Genomic DNA, 23,342 nt, shown 5'->3' with positions numbered 1-23,342 from the left:
TTATAGTAATATGTTAGATTGGTAGATCTGTATGATTACCCATATTGCCGATTATTGTTTATGTGTTACATATGTCGACATAGTGTGTTTGGGTTGAGGTAGTATGGTTTTGTGATGTAGTCCAACAAACCTAGAGGCAATCCATTCTGGAAACTATGGGCCTAGGGGCAATCCAGTTTTATATTGTGGGCCCGGTGTGCATGTTTTGTATATGTATTGTCGTGTGGGGTATTTTGGGGAACTCACTAGACCTTGTGTTTATGGTTTAAACATTTTCGGGTACTTACAGTTCGAAAGGGAAGGGCCCGGCTTGGCTGCACTGCATCCCCCGATGGCTTTTTCGCGATGATTACTTTTGATTTACTCTTATGTTTGAAAAATATTTTTTTACCTTATTGGTTTTGGAATACATGGCTGTATGACTTGATGGTTTAAAAATTAAATTTTTTACTTATATTTTTGGGACATTACAGAGTATTATAAATCTAATTAAAGAGTTTATTAAATCATGAAATTTTTTATTATGATTCTGAACATTCGTTGTGTTTTGAAAAGCATAATGAAAATTTGTTTGATCATTCATACCTTAACTGTAAGTGATAATAGTTGGAAAATTTTCGTATTGATAATAGTCGGAAAATTTTGCCCTTGTGCTTTTAATAACAATGAGTGAATAATGTTTCAAATATAGTTATGGTATTTTCTATTGATATTGGTTTCTTCAACAAATGGGACCACTTGTTTCCAACTATAATATAGTTAAACGGAGCACATACTTCCTTATAATTTTTCAGATTTTTCATTATCATAAAAGCATGCACGTCCATACAATACATCCTTACCTGTTATGTACTTTTTTGGTTAATGATACCAAAAAAGTTGTACATTTTGTCCATATCCATATCAACAAGATAAGAATTAAACATTAAAGGTTGATCAACCCTAAATAACAGGAAATCCCATTACAAATACAAATGTTTCTCAAACAAACAAACTTAGTTCATAACATCATATATCCATACATAATCGTATCCCAAACAAACACAGTTCAAAACATCGTAAATTTAAACATAACAAATACTTCATAACATAAAACCAAAGAGATATCATAGTCAACTATCGTTGCTTTTGCATAATTGTTTCCTTCCATATTCTTACCCTCAATGCTTTTAGCTAGTATCTTCTTGATAATCCTTTTCGAATGGTTTCCTTTTACCTTTACCCGCTTTCTTGTTGTCTTTTTTCATCCCATGTTCCTGTTGATATCTTCCCTACCTTCTTTCATATTGATTTCTTTCCAACCCTCCTCCATATGCATTACTTTATTACCGTCTTCCCGATCTGTTCTTTTCCTTACCCTTGCTACTTGTTTACACACACTACATAATATTCTTTTGCGTATCTTTGATACATTGTGTCTTTCAATCCTTTTAGATGTATCCCTTCTCCCTTTGACCGTAGGTCTTCCTAGCATTCTTCTTTTCAATGGTGACAAAGGTAGTATGTAGTTAGTAGTTGTTGTGACATCCCCAATTTTCTTAGCCAAAAAAGACCTTTATATTTATGTTTATTTTAAAATAGAGTATTCTTTATATTGCAGAATTTATCTCATAAAAAGTATTTCCAAAGAAATGTTTTCATTGATTATTAAAACTCCGATGTCATAACTGATACAAGAAACGTAAACATAAAAATAGATATTATAGTCTTTACAAGATTTTTTATACTATGGCCTATATTTCCTCAAATCTCACATCGTATCTAAACGTCATTATTTTGATACTACTTCCTATGATACAAAGAAACTGAGTGGGTCAGATTGGGAAATCTGGTGAGTACATAGGGTTTTCAACCCACAATAATTTAATTAACTTTTGTTGAATTATCTATTTTACACCAAACAACTAACCCAATTACCCATCCGCGTTTTCTTTTATATTCATCTCTAGGGATCTATTCTAAGGATCATAGTCAACATCACATTTTCTTATATGGCTAAGGACCTCTCCTAAGGATCATCGCTAACATCGCATAGACAGTATTGCTTTGGAGATTTCTCCGTATTACATGTCAGTAGAGAACATCACATGAACAAGTAGTCCATCACCTACAGGTTATGAACCTACCAGTGTTCCACTGGACCATTTAGAATGGTTCGTCGTTGTCATCTATACTTCGTTAGATGACTAAATCGCAATCATCGCAAGTAAAAGTCATGGCATATCCTAAACATTTCTCATCTCCCATCACTACCCGATATATATATATATATATATATATATATATATATATATATATATATATATATATATATATTATAAGTATGAAAATACTTATATAAATAAATCGAGTAAAACCATGTCATATAGGTTCATCTAACACATAATATGGATAATAGGCACATGTATCATTTATTATCTAAATACTTCATATTTATATGTAAGATGAAAATAACTATGCACTCACCTGAAAAAAGTAGATGATTTGAGGTTAGGGCAACGCTTCGCCTTAATACTTTATCCTTTCAAAAGACCTAGATTAACATCGCACTAAGTCTTAATCTATTTTCATACTCCTTGTGACTATAACAATGATAGTTTGGATTCCTTAATAATACCAATTTCTACATCAAGATCTATCAAATAAGGAATAACCAGGTAGGATCATATCGAAGGTAGGGTCCATTTGGTTACATAGTATATTGTTTGGAAATCTTACTTTAAACACATCACTAAATCCAGCCTAGACATCACTCCTGTAAATACCTCAATCATTATTTTGACATGGAATCATTTGTAAATCTTACTTATATGTTCATAATAATGACTATGACTATAAATATAAGTTACACTTAAATTAGGACAAGTACAACTTAACTTACAGAGCTTTCTAACGATAACTAGTAACTGCCCAGAAAAAACTCTGACTCAGGATCTTCTATTTCCCTGTCTCTCTGATGCTACATGGCCTTGCTAGAGTGGTCAGGAGTTATGAAGTAAAGGGCTAAAGGTTTGAGAGAGTCCCAGAGAGATTTTGGAGGAAGGTGTGAAGAAAAATGGCAGAAAAACGAACTATCTATAGGTTGGGGAAGAAGGTGCGTCGCGCCTATTGTTGGTGTGCGCCACACCCTTTGTTAGAGAAGGGTGACGTGGCTCCATGTAGAGTGTGATATGTGGTGTAATTAGGGTGGTGTCTCAGAGGCAAGTCAAGCCTCTTGTCGGGTCACGCAAAAACTTTAATTTTAAAAAAAAAAATCATATCTTCTTCATACGATCTCCGTTGTCGACGTTCTTTATATCTACGTGTAGCTAGCGAAGAGTATTACAACTTTCATTTAAACTCATTTGGCTAATTCTCAATTTATTATTAAATTTATATTTTTAACAGGTTTAGACTGTTAAAGTCCGTATAAAAGTCATAACTTTCTCATACGATATCCGTTTTCAGTTGTCTTTATATTGACGAATAGGTAATGAAGATATATTAAAATCTCGTTTAGATTGTTTTCCCTAAAAGTCGACTTATTTTAATTACGGTTTCTTAGTCGCACACTACTACGCTGAAGATTCAAAAAAATCACAACTTTCTCTCATGAAATCAGATTTGGACGTTCTCTATATGCACGCTCTCGGTTTTAAGATTACTATGAATTTCATTTAGATTACTTAGGCTAATAAGCAATCTATCTAAAATTCAATTTTTACGATAAAAATAGCCACGTTGGTTTAATCGCGAAACTTCGAAGAAGCATAACTTCTTCATATGAAGTCGGATTTCAAAGTTCTTTATATGCAAATTGGATCCACATAAGAAGCAACATCTCTATTCAGATATGAGATAGCTTCCATGATAGGAGCTAAATGTTCAAGTGCATAACTCCATAAAATAGGTTGGGTACATTACACGAATTGTCCCTATAGTTTGGGGTAATTTTCACGCTTGGTCCCTAACAACTTTTTTTGTTAACTCAGACAGTCCCCATGGTATATTTTTGTTTCTTCTATGGTCACTGCCATACTTAAAATGACTATTTTGTCCATAATAACTATTTTAATATATTAATTCTTTATTATTCTATTATTTAATAAATTAAATAGTTAATTAATTCTTAAAAAACGAACAACCACTCCTTAGCCCTCTTACAATTCTTACCACCACCTCCAGTCATCATCTCGAGTAATAATACCACCAGCTCTAATCATCATCTCTATCCATAGGTCAGCTGCCATAAAAGTCACCCAAAACTCAACATAAAACTGCCTATTGTTCACCAATAAATCTGAAAATACATCTAAAACTAAACATGTAACTAAAATTTAGACTACCATAGGATTTAGACCGTCACTCAAGGGGATTTAATCATCAGAAATCAAACTAATTTAGGGGGTGTTTGGGATATCTTTTTACCTTCAAAAGTCCTTTTTGTAAAAGGACTTTTTACAAAAGATGTTTTTAAAAATGTGTTTGGATTAGCTTTTGAGAAGCAAAAGTCAAAAGTTGTTTTTAAAAGGTGTTTGGTTTAACTTTTACATGTAAAATGACTAAAAAGGACATGCTTATATATTCACAATTATTTACTAATTTACATATACTATTTTATACTTAACAATTTTTTTAAACACATATTATAATTTTGTAAACATTTTATTAGAAAATACAAAATATAGGTTTCTTTTAAATATTCCTATTTTTTATTATACCATTAAAAAACGTTCATACAAATTATAAATAATTCATAAAAAATATCATAGATAATGTTACATTCGTCTTCACAATGCGATTATATCTTGTGCAATAATATCTCGTATCTCTGCCATATATAAATCAACATCACTCGTGCGACGTGTACTTGGACCTTTTTCATAAACTTCACTACTAGTATCACCTCGTATGTGATTGTAGGATTCTTGTTGTGCCCTATTAAACGCTTCATCAAACCTACCAAGCTTTCTAATATAGTTATGGATCGCCATCGATGTTATCACAATTTTCACTTGGTTCTTATACTTGTAATTAACATGCATGTCTCTTAATAACACCCACCTAGCTTTCCACACTCCAAAAGTTTGTTCAATGATATTTCGCAATGATGAGTGGAGATAGTTAAATTTCTCTTCCGGTCCACGAGGTTCACGAATAGCAGTCGAGTGTCCACGTCGAAAATCCAGTAAATGATAGCGAATATTTGTGCCTTTTTATGGAGCAAGATACCCTCTAGTATTTGGATATCCGACATCAACAACGTAATATTTATCTGTAATTAAAAAAAACAAATTATTTTTTTCGTTTCAAAAAAGTAGTAAAAATATAAAACTTGTGTTCCAAAAAAAATATACTAACCACCCGTTGGATATGGAAAATTAAGATCTGGTCTCTATAAGGCTTCATTGAAAATTCTTGTGTCATGTGCAGTCCCCTCCCAACTGGCCCATACAAATGTAAAACACATGTTAAAATCACAAACAACCATTATATTTTGTGTTGCATATCCCTTTTGACCAATGTACTTCGCTTCCTCGTTTTGTCGAACTGATGCCCTAACGTATATCCCATCTATAGCACCAATGCAATCCTTCAAATATAAAAATATATCATAAATAAATCATTTGTTAAAGTTTGACTACCAAGAAAATGAACATTAGATAATACCTTAAACATTGGATAATACTGAGGGTTATTTAATATATATTCAGGAACATCATCATTATAGTTTGCATATGGCTTGATGATGTCGACACTCAGTTTTAGCACCGCTTCCAAAACTGTATGGAAATGCCTATGAATTGTTTCCCCCGAATGATTAAAAAACTCTTGCACAAATCTATTGCTACACCCATGAGCCAAAGTCATCAAGAATATTCCTACAGATTCCTCAATAGATATATTTCGTGTTTGTTGTAGTCCGTAATTTGTAGCAAGATTTGCGCATAACTGTCTAAAAACCAGTACGTGCAATCTAAACATCTCATAACACCGTCTAGGATGTCCATTTAGTACTTCATAGATAAACATGTGCCCTGTGCGGTCTGAAGTGTGACATGGTATACGTACGTTACGAGCTAGTATTATCCCTTTCAAAGCTAATCCACATAAAATTTTAAATTCTCTATCCTCTTCCGCCCAACATTCTTCATTATCATTAGATGAATTAGAGTCATCACTGTCCATCCTACATAATACAAATAAAAATATGTCAAACAATAACACATAACATAAAGACAAACAATAACACATAATATAAAATGTCAAAGGACAACACATAATGTTAAAACATAAAACATAATGTCAAAGCATAATACATATTGTCAAATCATAAAACATAATGTCAAAGCATAACACATATTGCTAAATCATTATTTCATAAGTAACTTAAGGAACCCCATCTTGGCTTCGTCAGTCGTTGGAAACATAAAAACTTCACGGTTTTGCTTTTTGGTGAACACAAACAATGCTTGTGAAAATTCGTTGGACCCTTCACGGAAATCGGGAAACTTGGTAACAATGGCCATGCAATCTGCTATTGTTGGAGAAGGATTATTTTGTGGATAAGTTAGTGTGATTTTTGTTGATATGGCATCCAATAAAGCATCTACTTTTTCTTCATAAACTGAACTTTTACTCTTGGTTGAACGGTTGTTGGAAACAAGCTTAGACCTTTTCTTCTTACTTGAACTACTTTCATGGAAACTAGGAAGAAGAGGCTCAACATCATCATCTAAATTGATATCATCACTATCTCCTTTGCCCTCCACATTTTCTTCGTTTGGATTGCTATTGTTTTGAAACTGTAATGGAGTCATAGTCTGATCTCCAACGACAACAGAATCGCGAAACAAAAAAGCATATTTCTCATCAAATATGCTCAAGTCTGCGTTCCTAAATTTTGCATAATCTTTATTCTCCTGCAAGACAAAAAGATAATGTAAATCAAATATGCTCAATATGCAATCTATATGAAATCATAACTTAAAATAATTACAAAGAATAATAAATCATACCTTTATTTTCTCCTCCCACCACTCGGGTGATGCATCTATTAGGCTTCTCGTCCCACCGAGTCCGGTTTCAAGCCTCATTAATCGGTCATAAAGCTTCCACTCTTTTTTCATGGTCTCCCATTTGTTTTTTAGTTGTTTTTTTCAAGAATATAACATGTTTTGTCCTTCATTTGTTTTTGTATATTCTCCCACCCAACTTTAGTTAAGTGAGTACCGGTTTTATTGTTTTTTTTTACTTCAGTTACGCATGAATCAACAAACACCATGAAGCTACGATTATCCCATCCGAATTTGGGTTTTTTCATTTTAAAGATATTTCACAATCAACAACAGTGGTGAGGTTTTCGTCCATTATCTATGAATTTCGTATCAACATTTAAACAACAAACCAATTTCATTAACATTCCTAAATGATTTTATCAATTTAAACAATTGCTAATCAATCTTTCATATGATTCATGAACCATAGTTTAATTAAAATAGAAAAAAAAAAGAACAACAATAGAAGAAAACAACACAAACCAGAATAAAGAAATTGGAACCTCTTACCTATTAACAACACAAATCGGTTACTGTGAACAAAAAAATTTCATCACTTTAACCAATATCATCCATATTTCATGAATTTCACTAATTATTACTCAATAAATCATCAATTCCACAAATCTATAACTGTTAACAAGGACCGATCCATGCAAGGAACAAATTGAAGGAACAAATCACATACCGTGCAGTGCAAGGAAAATCGAAACCAAAGGAACAAATCCACATACAATGCAAGGAAAAACGAAAGTTCATATTTTCTTTGCTAATGAAAATCGAAAATCAAGACAAACAAAACAAAAATCGGAGTTTGAACTTACCTGGTCAGAGAGGGAGAAAGGAGACGCCGTCATAGAAGATCGTCGACTTGGAGGAAGATTGTCGACGACTTTGGAGGAAGATCGGCGACCACTGCTTGGAGATCGATGATGAACGACAGAGAGAAGAACGAGGAGGAGCGTACAAAACGAGGACGAGAAGAGAAGAACATAAATTGATTAGATTAGTTTGGGGTTAGGGTAGTTGGGGGTATATGAGTAATTTAAGTGTCAAGGGGTTCAAAAGTTATAAAAAGTCACGGATACCTGACTTTTCAAAATGCACCTTTTCCTTCATTCTGAAAAGTTGGTTTTAAAAGATCTTTTCCCTTTACCAAACATCTTTTATCTCATTTTTAACTTTTTGGAAAAGATAAAGGCTAAAAGTTGGTTCAAAAGATAAAACAAACACCCCCTTATATAGTACATGTGAAGTTACATGAAACCAAAATTAAACCTAAAACAAAATCATGAAGCACATAGTGCAACCCAGTTGTGAATATAGCGATGAAACAGTGGCGGTGGTTCTATACCAGAAGTAGTCATCAAAAGTAATAGTTTGTGGAATGTCGACTGCAAGATTAGGGAAATGGGGAGGGGGTGAAGGCAGCAAATAAGACACATGTCTTAAATCTGATAAACACTACTACCCCCATGATCGATATACATCTGGAGACCCCCAAAAGAAATTGATTTCTGAAGTTCAACCGCCGTCGGATGGATCTTGATGCCATTGATTGATCTGCCCCATTTCCACTCCAAAATCCATCGATTTACAACATCTGGTTTGTTTTGAGGATTTCACCCTTACTGGTGGGGATCGCGGTGACAGAGACGTTAGTTGTGGCGGCTGGTTACCGAAATGGGAAATGAGAAAAGAAGGTGAAAGGGGAAAGAATGTGTGTTTTCTCTTGTGATTTAAGGGGGAATTAAGTGGGGAGGGTTAATTAATTTATTTATTTTTAAGACAAAATTGAAAAAATGGTCCCTACGGTTGGCAAAATTATATGGTTCTGGCAAAAAAAAAGTTTTGGTGGTACACTAATGAGCTCATAACCAACAATACGACATGACACCTATGCACCAGCACAAGGGTGGTCGTGCTAACAATTCCACACCAAAGTTTGATCGACAACATGCAGTAAATAAAAAATAGAAACATCAACGCCAAATTCAACTCATCAAATGATGGTTGTAGCTAACAACATGTAGGTGGGATGTCGACCTGTATAGATCAGTATGCGTTGGTTCTATACCTGATGTTTCTCACTCCTTACGGATTAAATTTTATGCATCAGAGGGTTTTACTAAGATTTTTTGTCTTAGTTTAAAGAACAAAACATAGCCTAAATAGCTTAGGAAATGATCCTATCTCGTATGAATTTTAGAAACAAACATAGCTCATATCGGAAACTTGGGTGTATTGGATCCTAACAATGTGGGGGATAGTTGTAACACCCAGTTTTAGGATGTTTCTTATTTTCTTTGGATTTGGACCTTAATTCGATCATGCAAAGGTATTAGGGCTTCAAGGAATAGATTGTATACCCTGTTGGATGTTGATGATGTTGAAAATTTGATTGAAGCCTCGAATTGTACTTTGGAGATAGAGGCTAAAATGGGAAAAGTGATATTTTAGACTTCTTGCATGAATTAACGAATTTAGTTCGATAAATTTTAAGTTAAAAGTAATTAAATAGAATTGTGGGGTTTGTCAATACCTTCACGTGGATATAAAGATCATTGAAAATGGAGTTGAAACAAAGAAGTCTTGACTGTTTGAAGCTGAAACGAAAATTAGGAATTTTGACCTACACTGAGCATAGGTGAAGGAATAATGGATCGAAGTTTAATGACCTACGCTGAGAGAAGGAAAAACTACGCCGAGTGTAGTGGCGCTGAATCAAAATCCTAAACCAAGCGATGTGAGCCCTATTTAAAGGCTCTAACTCCTTGAGGTTCTCCCCATGCTCAACCTTCACCCTCTTAAGTAGCCACCTCGCAACCCTGGCCACCTTGTGTGATATTTGAGCTCTTAGAGTGTTTTGTGTGCACTTTTGAAGGAAAATTTGCACTGTGGAACAACTTTGGAGCTCCAATCTTTGTAGATCTGTAATTTTCATCCCTTCATCTACCTCCAGAAGGTATAAAGTTTCTACCTTGGTGCTTATTTGTGTTATATATATATAGTTTGGTCATGAGTTTATGTGCTTTTTCCCCTAAAATCGTGGTTCTTTGGGTATGAGCTACTCTAGACCATTTGAGTGCCATTTCCAGATTTCTTTGGGGTTGTTGAGTCATAAAAATGAGAGCTTGGTCACTTTCATCCACCCATGCATGAGTTCTTGAGCAAAAAGTGATAATAAGGGCTTAGGGTTTATTTTTGTGCTCTTCTTATCCATGGAAAGGGATAAGTTGAGGACTTTATGCATTAAGACATCCATTGGATTCATATTTGAGAGTTTAGGAGGTTGCCCTTCAGTTTTGAGAGCTTAATAAAAGTTTGGACATCAGCAGAGCTATGTTGAGTGTAGCTTTCTCTACGCTTAGTGTAACATGAAAATCTCTCGTTTTTCATCTAGAGCTCTACGCCGAGTGTATAGATGTGTGCAACACCGAGCATAGGTATGTGCTACGCTAATTTTAGCATCGAAGAGTTGACTTTTTGACTAGTTTGAGTTTTGGTCAACCGTGTTGGGATTAGTCTTGAATGGCAAAATGGTCTTTTGCCAAAAGGAGGATTATTTGTGAACCAAGATTCTATGTGAGTTATTTATTACCTTAATTGCTAATTGTGGTTTATTATGTGTATGTTTAGTGTGTGGAGACTCGGTATCATCAGTTCGAGTGTGTAGGTTATGTTGTCTTTAAATTGAGGTGAGTTTTCTCACTATATTATGTAGAATGTTAGTCATCTTTGTGGTGTTTTCATGGAAGACCAATATGTGGCCCTTAAAATATGTATGAAAGACATGGATGTGGCCCATGATATATGTATGAAAGACCAGGATGTGCCTCCTTGAAATTATATGAAAGACCATGATCTGATCCCTCACAGTTGTATAAAAGACCATGATATGGCTTTTGGCATTTATATGTAGGATGTTTTTTTTGTCTTCGTGATACTTTCAGTGAAGACCAGGATGTGGCCCATGACAATTGTATGTACGATCGGGATTTAGCCCTTGACATTGCAAGGAAAGACCATGATTTGGCCCATGGTAGAAGGTGATTGTAACTTCATGATTCAACTCACAGAATTCACAGTATTATGTATGGTATGTGGTATTTTGGGGAACTCACTAAGCTTTGTGATTACTGTTTATGTATAAAATGTTTTCAGGTACTTTTGGTTCCAAAGAGAATGACCCGACTTGATCACACTCCATCCAGTGGAGATTTATGTCGTATTGGTTGTTTTTTATTTTACTATGATGTTTTTTAGAATACTGTTACTCTGATGGTCTTTTGGAACAAATGAATGAATGGTTTTGATTTATTTAAAATGAAACTTTTACTTAGTATTTTAGGGACGTTACATGTTGGTATCAGAGCCTTGGTTTGAGGGATTTGGGCACGCTCTTGAGTGTGTCTGTACTGAAACTGAGGAATTAATAAAATATTTTGAAAAAAATGATTTTCTAAAAAGGTTTTTACAAATGAAGGGATGTGATTCATGCATTCAATCGAGCTCGAGTAAGTGATTCCCAAAATACCCATACATAAAGGTTATGCTTTAGTACGTTATTATTTGAGTTGAATGCTAGAATAGGGCGAAGGATCTGCTCAGGGTTGTATGCTAGAATGCCTATTAGGAGAGATGCCTTTATGAGGTCTCGTTGCCTATATAATTATGTTGCACGAATGTTGCATGCTTTGTGCTTTGTAGGGCCTATATTGATGTTCGTTAACTATTGAATGAATATGTTAAGTTACATGCCGCAAAGGTTAAATAGTTTTAAAATGATTAATTTGGCTCTATTATGCAGCTCTTTTCTGAGTCCATCCTTTGTAGTAAGATCTTTTAGTCAAAAAATTATTTAAGTTTTGTTGTATGTGATTGTGTGCAAGAGGTAGTTAGTTGACATTTGTAGGAGTCTTTCGGTAATTGATGGTTGGGTGGAGTGGGAACCCTAGGAGATCCTAGGAATTGCTTTAGTGCGAACGGTACGCTGGTAGAATAAGGTTATATGAGGATGGTCACAGGGCAGTGATTTAAAGGATCTGGGATGATTCTTGAGGAAAGTATAGATAAGTGTGGAAGGTAATATTGAGCCCGAACTACTAGAAGCACAGGATCCATACTCGAATCAAGGAAAATCACGGGGATTCTAAGGAGCTTCTTAAGGGTAGATAGAGTGGTTGAGCACAATGATTCATTACAGTGTGTTACCATCTTTATCGATGATGGTTCTTAAGAATGAAGATGAGTTTGGTAATTATTTGTGCCTTAGTGGCCATGGCAGATTGGGTTTGAATGGTGCGGGCAAGTGTTTGTTATTTGGTTCTAAGGTCCTATGGGCCTTGCTCGAAGTAGTGCGAATTTGAGTTACGGAACTCAAGAAGGAAGCGATTATGATGATAAGATTAAGGATTGCATCCTGAGGCTGAGTAGGTCGGCTGATAGCTTAGAATGCCATTTTCTACAAAGGGGATTATGTTCTTCCAGCTTTCCGTGTCGGAGGAAAGAGATATCAGGCATAAGATTTCAGACTTGGGTCGTAGACCCAACATGGGACTAAATAGTTGTGGTTTCTGTGGCAAGTGTGAGAATGCACATAAGGATTCTTTTGGTATGGTTGCCTCGAAGTATTTCAGATGTGGAAAAGAGAATCACTATTGTTGAGGTTGTAAAAGACGAGGTCAATGGTCTGATCTCTTTTAAAGCAGTTAGATCATGTTCTGGATGATTGTTTCAAGTAATCAGGAAAAGTGAATCGGGAATGTCAACTTAGGTTTTCTTGATGTGTCTCGACTATGAGAATGATTCCCCTATATTTATGATTGATTCTTTCGAGGAGTTGTTTGATAAGGAGATATAGGCGAGGTGTATGGTAATGCATTATTGATTCTTGCGATGAGTTGTTTGATAGGGAGTTATGGGCGTTGTGTGTGGTAATGCATTTGTTTCTAGATAGAGAATCGGTGCTTTTATGGGACTGTCGAAATTATTGCTTGTGCATCTGCATGAGATTCTCAATGTTAAAGGTGGTTATTCTTGGGAAGTTACCAAAGTCTCTATTTGAGGTTTAATATTTCTTTATGATCGTTTGGTCATTATTCGAAGAATCATTATATGCCATGTTGCATACCAAGAGTCAAGGTTGGTGTGTAATTAGTTGATCCAGTCGGAGGCTTTGATATGATAAATGCCATTCAATTATGGTTCGAACCCTAAGTGGGGGGAAACTTGGTATTTACTTGGAGGATCATCAGCTGGTTCGATTTTATGGATTCAGCTCAAGGTGTCCGAGGAATATATGGTGCATGAAGTTAGGATGATGGAGCAGCATGTTCAACCTTCAGGTAAGACCGTAGACCTTAGACCTATGTAGAAACAAATTTTGGTAGGTCGCATCAGTAGGGTTGGTAATGGAATTGATTTGATCGCAGTCCTGGCAACATTCTAGTTGATTTTAGAATTCTTCCTTCGAGCATAAAGCTTTGTTAGGTAAGTTGTGCGTTGGTAGGATTTGTTCGGGTTATTTAAAGATATGGTTATTGTTTTGAATTGGGAAGATTTTTGGTTGGATTGCTTATTGGCATGGGTTAAGATCAAGAAACTGAAACTCTTGGGGTCTTGTTGCTATGGATTGTAGTAATATAGCGAAACTCTTCAATGTTGTTTGAGGAATTCTTTTTCTCTTACGCCTAGTAAATTCCAGGTGTGGATGTTAAGAACCAAGTGGTGAATTTTTGGGATGGCTTGGAAATTTGAGTGCTTATGAAGTTACCAAAGTTTAGTTGAATCCAAGCGGGGAAGAATTGCTTGGGATTAATGGAAATATTTCCAAGCGCCGGTCAACCCAGAGTTTCATATTCAAGGATAGGAGGATGGTTGTTTATGGTTGTTGTATGAATCGAAGGTTATGAAAGGAATAATATCTAACGGTTGGTCATAATCAGGGAAGCATATGTTGAGGAGTCAAGGTTATCTCGTCCGAAGACATGAAGCATAGACAATGGCATATTTTGGGTTAGTGTATAGGTTCATGTTGAGAGTTGTGTGAGAGCCTCGTTGCTTGTTCTTGTTTGATTAAGGCTTTGGGGTTCGAAGCATGACCCGAACACCTGATAAGGTCTAGCAGGCTATGGTCCTACTCGTGTTGGTTTTTTCTGGGTATTCTTCGATTGTTGGCAAGACCATGGGGAGGTCCCATGGAAATCAAAAGTGTGTTGTAAGACTACTATTTGTCCTATAGCATTCACCTGGCTAACATAGGTTGTTGCAGGAGTATTTGTAAGAATGTGGGAGGGCCACAACATTCTTATAGTTGAAATAGACCATTGGCAGAATTGGGCCGAGCGTGATGTAAGACTACGATTTGGCCCGTAGCATTCACTTAGGTTGAAACGGACCTATTGTAGTTTGTTATTGGTTGGTTAGTCGTTCCTTTCTTGGACTTAAGGGTTGTTAAAGTCGTGTTGATGTATAGGCTTGGTTAGCCTTTGCCTGTTGGACTTTTGATTAGAGTTCGTTGTGCATCTGTGTGTGCAGATATCAGTTTCAGTAGTTAGTTGTAGAATTCATTCTTTAGTCCATCCGTTGGATGGAGCAAGGTTCGTACAGATCTCGGATAGATCGAACCTGAAAATTTCCCGGTCAGCAATGTTGATGTGTAGGATGGGTATGTTCACAAGGTTTTCAGGCACAACCTCGGAGCCTTCGAGTTAAGGGTAAGAGTTAGACTCTCTCAAGGTTGTTTAGACATAATGTGCGGGCTATTGTATCATTGTCGGATCAGATCTATGAGCCTTGGTCATCATGGTTGAGGTTTGGGTGGCTCGGTCTGACTAGAAGTCAGGCTTGGGTTTGGAGTCTTCAGATTATGGATGAGGAAGTATTTCTCTCGATGTGGTTTAGTGTGAGCATTAGCGTTTCCTCTTCTCTGGGTTGTATATTTCTAGCTAAGGATTGACTTTTGCGATTGAAAGAAAGATAATTGTTTTAGTTTAGTGCTTTTAAGAGTTTGGGTTGTTTGTTGGCCTTGATTAGGTTCTGATTGGTCTCTTAATTTTTATTTTGGATGCCTTGAATTCGAAGTGGTTAGATGGAGCTTTTGGAATGTGCTAGTGCCTTTTCAAATATTCTGACCGAGACGGATTTCGAGGACGAAATTCAGTTTAAGTGCCAGAGAGTTGTAACACCCATTTTCAGGATGTTTCTTATTTTATTTAAATTTTGGACCGTACTTCGATCATTCAAAGTACTTGGCTCTTCAAGAAATAGAGTTTAGACCCTATTGGATGTTGATGATGTTGGATAAGTGATTTAAGCCTCGAATTGTACTTTGGAGCAAAAGGGTAAAATGGGAAAAGTAATACTTTCTGATGTCTTGCATGATTTAATGAATTTAATTCGGTAAGTTTTAAGTCAGAAGTAATTAATTACAATAGTGGGGTTTGTCAATACTTTTGTGTGGATATAAAGAGCATTGAAAATGGAGTTGAAACGAAGAAGTTATGATTGTTAGAAGCTGAATTGGAAATTAGGAATTTTGCCCTACGCTAAGCATATGAAAGTCCCCTACAACGAGCGTAGGTGAAGGAATAATGAAACAAGGGTTTAATGACTTACATTGAGCATAGGCAAAGTTACGCTGAGCATAGCAGCGCTGAATCAAAACCCTAAACGTTGAGAGCCCTATTTAAAGGTTCTAACTCCTTGAGGTTCTCCCCATGCTCAGCCTCCACCCTCTTAATCAGCCACCTCAAAACCCTAGCCACCTTGTGTGATATTTAATCTCTTAGAGTGTTTTTTTTGTACTTTTGAAGGATGAGTTGCATTGTGGAACAAATTTAGAGCTCCAGGCTTTGTAGATCTAGAACCCACATCCCTTTATAAAGTTTCTATCTTGGTGCTCAATCATGTTAGATCTAGTTTGGTCATGAATTTGTGTGCTTTTGTCCCCAACACCTTGGTTCTTGTGAGTATGAGCTACTCCAGATCATTTGAGTGCCATTTCTAGATGTCTTTGGGGTTGTTGAGTCATAAAAGTGAGAGTTTGGCCACTCTCATCCACTCATGCATGAGTTATTGAGCAAAAAGTGATAATATGGACTTCAAATTTGGTTTTCTGCTCTTCTTGTCCATGCAAAGGGATAAAGTCAGTTTCACACCCCCAGCAGCCGACGGAAACGATGTTTGCGACATAAATCAGTGATCACAGTTATTGAACATACATTGAATAGTACAAATATAAGCTTCTATTATTACCGGAATATAATTTTCATTGACAATGACTATTGCTAAATCACTACACACACCAAATAGATCGGCGTTGACAATAGTATAGTAAAATAATGGAAAGTATTCTATGCAAATCCTTCCAACCTGTTAATAACCTTGAGAATACATGCATTAAGATACATCAACAAAAATTGTTGGTGAGCTCTACAGCTTTTGACACAAAGTACTTTTATAACCAAAAGTGATTTATAAAATTTATTTGGTTGACCAACATTTATAAATATGTGATTTTATTTTCAAAATTATAAAAGTAAATTAGTAAAAACTGTATTTGGACTCATTTAGAAATATCGTTTGTTCAAATCCGAAAGTACAAAATTTGGTGAATATATAAGTAAATCAAACATATATCAAAATTTGACGGTTCTCATGACCAAAATGCATTTTTATATAAAGATTTTGAATACCAAATTATATGGCACGTTAAGCTTTTTGAAAACATAAAATAACTAACTTTACTCTTGAAGTTTCGTACAAGCAATTTTTATAGTTTATATGTAAAACTCATAGATTTTGAGTTTATAAAACTTGTAAGGTTGTGTCATCATAGTTATTAAGTGTTATCTTACTTAATTTGGGAACTGAAACTTAAACAATGAGGCGAACTCCTCCCACATAAACATAAAATTTTCGTACAAAAACTAAGGCGCTTATATAAATAACTTATTAAACATAAGTTAATAAACTTTGATCAGTCGTATCATGAAGTTAATCAACTATTACATAATTTAATTTTTGGTATTGATACTTATCATTTTGAGTCGCAAGTATTCCACTACGAATAGTCTCTTTCACTAGGGTAAGAAAACAAAAATCTTGTATGAAATCCAATTCCATATAGTAACAAAAAAATCCTCGGGGTCCATGATGAGCTTATAACCAACATTACGACGTGACACCTCTACACCAACACAAAAGTGGACGTGCTAACAGTTACATAGCAACGCTTGATCAACATCGTGCAATAAAAAAAAATGCAAACTCAACACCAAATTCAACTCATCAAATGATGGTTGTAGCTAACAACATGTGGGCGGGATGTTAACCCATATAGATTAGTGTGCATCAGTTCTATACCTGACGTTTCTCACTCCGTACAGATTAACAATTATGCATCATAACGTTTTACTAAGATTTGTGGTGTTAGTTCAAAGAACAAAACGTAGCCCATATAGCTTAGGAAATGATCCTAGCTCACATGGCTTTTAGAAACAAACATAACTCATCTAGAAAATTCGGGTGTATTGGCTCCTAACAATGTGTCTAGGCATCCTAATCCTAAACTTTTCATTATAAGTTCTTTGAACACTTTTAAATCTTTGGTGTTTAGGAATGATTTTTGATTAAAGTCTTTTAGTATTTGAGATTCGTAAGATTTAATGGATTTCCAAAATTTCTATTGTCTATTAAGACAAAATTTGGGCAGCATCACAATTGCATTTATAACATTTTCTAAGTTTCAACCAATGTGAAACCAACAATTCTCATAATGTTCAATAGATTACATAATTGCTATGATACATAATTTATTAGGTAACTATACTTAAAATTCGGAAATCAGTTATGCGATTATATGTGACAAATCTCATTATTTAGTAAAAATGATTTATATTTCTGTAATATTTATAAAAATAAAATATATCGTTTATTTATAATCATTTTCACATAATGTCAAAGAGTATAATAATAACAATTGTTTTTTGGTATTTTTCAATGAATTATTATGTAATTGATCAAACTTCGTTTTTCAACCGTTTAAGGTAATGTATATTCTTTTTATACCTAAATATGTTAAATATAATTTTTGATTATATATGATACACTTTTTATGTATTTTTAGCATGTTCAAACTTATTTATGATGATTACCATAATCTTTATAAACATCAAATACATTTGTATCATTATAGCAATCTTATATTAATCTTGTGATTTTTCTTAATATTTATTTTCATATTTCATGTAAAGTATAAACATATCATTTTTTAACAATCTACTTTAATTTAATATATTTATTGGTGATTTATCACATTTTAGATTGCTATTTCATGACTTTTAAACAATAACAAAGTATAATGCCTTTTTATGTATAAAAACTTGTAAAACATCAAGATTTTGATAAATACGCATATATTCGTCTCTAAATATGAAACCGTAAAAGAGAGACCTTAGAAACTCACCCTTGAAGCATGGGTTCGAAGTTGGTTCATTTTTGTGAAGCTTTACATGAGAAACTTCAACTTGACACTCTTGAACTTTGAAACACTTTCGGGACTGTTTTAAAAAGGACTGCTTTATCAAAAGGAAACAGTTTTCATCTTTTAAAATAAATGAAGGTTTGTTTAGTAACTTAACTAACCAAAAGGGGTTGTTTTTGTCAAACCAATCAAATGAGAGGGCTGATTTGGTCTTTTAAAACAATGAAGGGATTGATTTGGTAATAACTTAAATAGATGGGGGCTGATTTGCAATAACTTGATCAAATGAGGTTGACTCTAATTAACTAATACAAGTGAGGGGTTGATTTTCTCCAACAACACAAATGAGGGGGCTAATTTCGACAAGTAGTTCAAACAAGGGGAAAGGTTCTTCGGTCTGTGACCGATCGTGAAGAAGAAAGAAGGTAGAAATCGAGGGGGGTCTTCGATCCACGTCTGATCGAGAAAAGAGGTGATCGGAACATGAAAAGTGGGGCATCAGCGGTTTTTAATCAAATCACGAGGAAGGGAGAGCCGATAGAAGGTTGTCACCAGCGACAGTGGAATCAAAGGGCAGTTGCCGTTGACGTCTAGTGGCGAGGGGCTGCTCTGGTGGCTACCCCGCCGGTTCTTCCTTCTTTTCCGGCAGCAAACACGAAGGAAATCAAAGCAGCAACAATAGCCTCGAAAGGGGCTGTTTGAGTGTGGTAATTTTCAACAAAAAAGAGGAAGAGGAAGACCTGTCTTGGCCGGCGACAGCCATCGATTCTCTTCCTTGTTTGACCGGCGATCAGAAACAAAAGGGGGGGTGGGTATCTCTAGTTCCTGTTTAATCGGGGAAGAAAAACTAACACATCGAGGAACAGTTTTCGATCCAAGAATATTAAAAATAAGGAAGGCGAGATAGAGAGAAAATAGAGCGGGGATCGAGTGACTACTGAGAGAAATGGTAGCTTCAATTTGAAGCTAAGTTTTCTGAATTATTGAAGTCAAATTGACCTTTTTTTGGAGATATTTTTAGGTAATATAGCATATGCATGGTTCCTTATATGACGTTACTTCGTTTCTTGATTATCATGCCATCATAACGCCTCATGAAATTTTTCTAAAAATGTTTGCTTATTCTTCCGGTCGTGGTGATTCCAAAAACCCAAACGGAATTAAATTCTGATATATAGAACTTCAGAAAATAGCGTATAAAGTTTCGTGATTAATTGGGTCTAATTCGACACATTTTATGATAGACAGTTTGTTGAGCAGTTTGAGATGTTTTGAAAGTAATTATCAATATAATATCTTTAATATACATTATAAACTTAAAATTACACACACTGGTCCTTAATACATAGCGGTTCACTGGTGGGTTGACCGCCGAACTCTGACCATTAACACATTCATTGGATTCAAATCTGTGAGTTTGGGAGGTTGACTTTCTGTTTTGAGAGCTTAATAAAAGTTTAGACATCAACGGAGCGTAGCTTTCTCTACGCTTAGCATAACATAGAAATCTACCATTTTTCATTTGGAGCTCTACGTTGAGCGTAGACGAGTGTGATATGTCGTGCGTAGGTCTACGTTGAGCGTAGGTATGTGCTATGCTAAGCGTAGCACGTAGACCATTGAATTTTTGATGAGTTTGACTTTTTGACAATTGTGTTGGGATTTAGTCTTAGAAGAATGGTCTTTTTCGAAAAGGAGGATTATTTGTGAACCAATACTCTTTTGGGTTAATTATTACCTTAATTGTTAATTAAGGTTTATTATGTGTATGTTTAGTGTGAGGAGACTCGGTATCATCAAATCGAGTGTGTGGGTTATGTTGTTTTCAAATTGAGGTGAGTTTTCTCACTATACTATATAAGATGCTAGTCGTCTTTATGATGCTTGCATGGAAGACTAGTATGTGGCCCCTGACATATGTACGAAAGACCAGGATGTGGCCCCCAATATATATATGAAAGACCAGGATGTGACCCATGACAATTGTATGAAAGACCGGTATATGTCCCCTAACAATTCTATGAAAGACTAGGATCCGACCCTTGAAAATTATATGTAAGAGCAAGATATGACCCCTAACATTTGTATGTAAGATGTTTGTTGTCTTTGTGATACTTGCATAGAAGACCAGGATATGGCCCCTGGTACTTGTATGCAAGATCAGGATTTGGCCCTTGACATTGCAAGGAAAGACCATGATTTAGCCCATGGTAGAAAGTGATTGTAATACTATGATTCGATCCATGGCATTCACTATCTTTTGTATGGTATGTGATATTTTGGGGGATTCACTAAGCTTTATGCTTACATTTTATGCTTAAAATGTTTTCAGGTACTTCTGGTTCTAAAGGGAAAAGCCCGACTTGATTGTACTGCATCTCCTGGAGATTCATTCCGCATTGGTTGTTTTTATTTTACTTTGATGTTTTTAGAATACTGTTACTTTGATTGTCTTTTGGAACAAATGAATGAATGGTTTTGATTTATTTAAAATGAATTTTTTACTTAGTATTTTGGGGATGTTACACAAGGTTGACGCCTTGGCTTCACCTTGTCCGACTTGTTCCACATCAGCTTCTTTCTTGGCCTTCATTCGAAAGAACTAGACTTGCGCTTCAAAAACCCAACTCACCCCTTCCAGTCGAGCATAATGTTCATATCGAAGCCATCGCGGAAGCTAGGACCTTCACTTTATATGTTGTTGTCTATTGTATCCGGCCACCAAATTGTTTTTATTTGATATCCTCCGCCACCAACATTAAATTGAAGACCATCACAACTTCCCTAGCTCCTTAATTGATGTATCATGAAAGCCATAAGAATCCATATCCATTTTCCTTCCGACATCTCTCATTTTCTACTCTATTATCGACTTTTGATTTTGGTTTTTAAAACATGAATAGAAATGATTTTTGGATTCAATTTTAATGGAGAATCTGATATTGGGACTTTAGTTTTTGGGTTTGATTTGGGAATTTTAAGTTTATCCGGGGTAGCTACCGTGCTCAAGGTTAGATGATGGGAGGTAGGGGTAGGAAATTGGCAGTTTAGGCGATGGAAGATAGGTTTTTGTCGTCGCCGGAGGCAAAGTCGGTCGTGGAGACTGGGGATCGAGAGAGTAAGAGGGGTGTGGACTAACGAGGGTGACTTAGGTTGGGCGTTTGCGATTTTTCTTTTGGTTTATTTAATTAAAACATAAGAAATCTGAAAGAAAATAGATAAAAAGAAATTAAAAAATAATTTTATGAGGCATATTCGTCATTTTAGGTTAGGTGTGGATCAAAACCACATAAAAATGTCAACCATACAGACCAAGACCACATAATGTATCCAAAATTGGACTACTGATGCACCATCAAAATTTTTGAGACAAAAACCACATAACTTTGACAATCACAATGATCATTTTTGCAATTTTATCTATTTTTAATGTAAAAATGATAAACAAAAATAATAGAAAACTAATATATATATATATATATATATATATATATATATATATATATATATATATATATATATATATATATATATAATATGGCAGAATAGTCTTTTTACATCATTCAGGGACCAACAACGTAACAAAACCAAAATGTACAAATTGTCCAAGTTAAAAAAAAAGTTATTAGAGACCAAATATATAGATTACCCCAAACCATGGGTACCATCCATATTATTTACCCAAATATGTTTAAGGTTCAGACCGAGACACAGTGACATAAGTGTTGTTTGTTTTTTGAAAAAAAAAAAACTTCTTCATACCTTTTATTGTTTTACGGTGCAGCACATACGCAACACTTTTCATCTCGCAGCTATTTGTTTTTCAGAAATCTTCGGATTAAAAAAACTTTTGTGATTGTTCTTTTTTGTGCAACACTTGTTTTGCCTCTTTCTACCTCTTCCAACCTCTTCTTCTTCTTCTTTTTGCTAAAATGTTGATTATATATTGTTGAAATCTTATTTCATATTTTTTTTCGTTTTTTTTTTTTTTTTGTTTATTCTTGTTGATTTTTTTTTTCCTTTTTTATAGTGAATAATAATAATTTGTTGATGAAATATCATTATTTTATGCCAAAATATCTTTATTTTTTGTTAAAATATCTTTAATTTTTGTTGAAATATTATAAATTATTGCTGAAATGTTATATATTATTAAATTTTCGTTATTATAAAACTATTTTCTGATTATAAAATCAGTTTATTTTAATTTTTTAATATCAGCAGCAGCATGTAGATGTTAAAAAAAAATACGTTTTTTATTATAGTCTGCAGCCGTTGGTTCACATATTCTACTACAGAGAGTTGCAGAGGTGGTCCGCAAACTTTATATATTTTTGCTTCAAAAAAACAAGCACCATAGTGCTATTTGACAGCGATGGAGAAATTTTACAAAATTTTTAGCAATTTTTGACAGTATCAAAAGATACCTATTTTGAAATTTTAAAAAGGCCCTTGTCGAAAGAAATGAAAATGGCCCAACCCAAAATATGCCCGCAAAACAAGCCGAAGTCTCCAAAGTCCAAAGCTTTTGAATGCAAAATTAAACCCTGGATTCCATTAAACTAAAGAAAATTACAAAAACTCTCAAAATAGATAATAATTTCTCAAGAAGAATCTTTTATGCTAGTTAGTTAATTAATTTGATTGAGTCTCTAATATATTTATTATCAGTATTTCGTAGACAAGATCTGGTCCTTCGGTTTTCTGTTAGTAGTTGCGTGAAAATGGGCAGTAGCTTAGTATAAATAATAAATCTATCTCTTCTTCATCATAATAAATCTATTTTATTAACTCTACGACATATTGTTTTTGGATGC

The 23,342-nt window shown here is 34.7% G+C and overlaps 1 long non-coding RNA gene across 1 annotated transcript; it reads right to left on the bottom strand.

Annotated features, from left to right (window-relative positions):
- Positions 1–4,768: 4,768 nt before the first annotated feature.
- On the bottom strand, positions 4,769–19,529 carry LOC128127517 (uncharacterized). The gene is made up of 4 exons (XR_008225315.1): positions 6,999–19,529; positions 5,650–6,902; positions 5,341–5,572; positions 4,769–5,254 (listed from the first exon to the last, which is right to left on the bottom strand). It is a non-coding gene; the product is annotated as an uncharacterized LOC128127517 (long non-coding RNA).
- Positions 19,530–23,342: the final 3,813 nt, after the last annotated feature.

The sequence above is a fragment of the Lactuca sativa genome, chromosome 8 (assembly GCF_002870075.4).
Source record: "Lactuca sativa cultivar Salinas chromosome 8, Lsat_Salinas_v11, whole genome shotgun sequence".
NCBI classification, from domain to species: Eukaryota; Viridiplantae; Streptophyta; class Magnoliopsida; order Asterales; family Asteraceae; genus Lactuca; species Lactuca sativa.
Note: the sequence above shows the minus strand (reverse complement) of the source record. Positions and strands in the feature narration are given on the sequence as shown.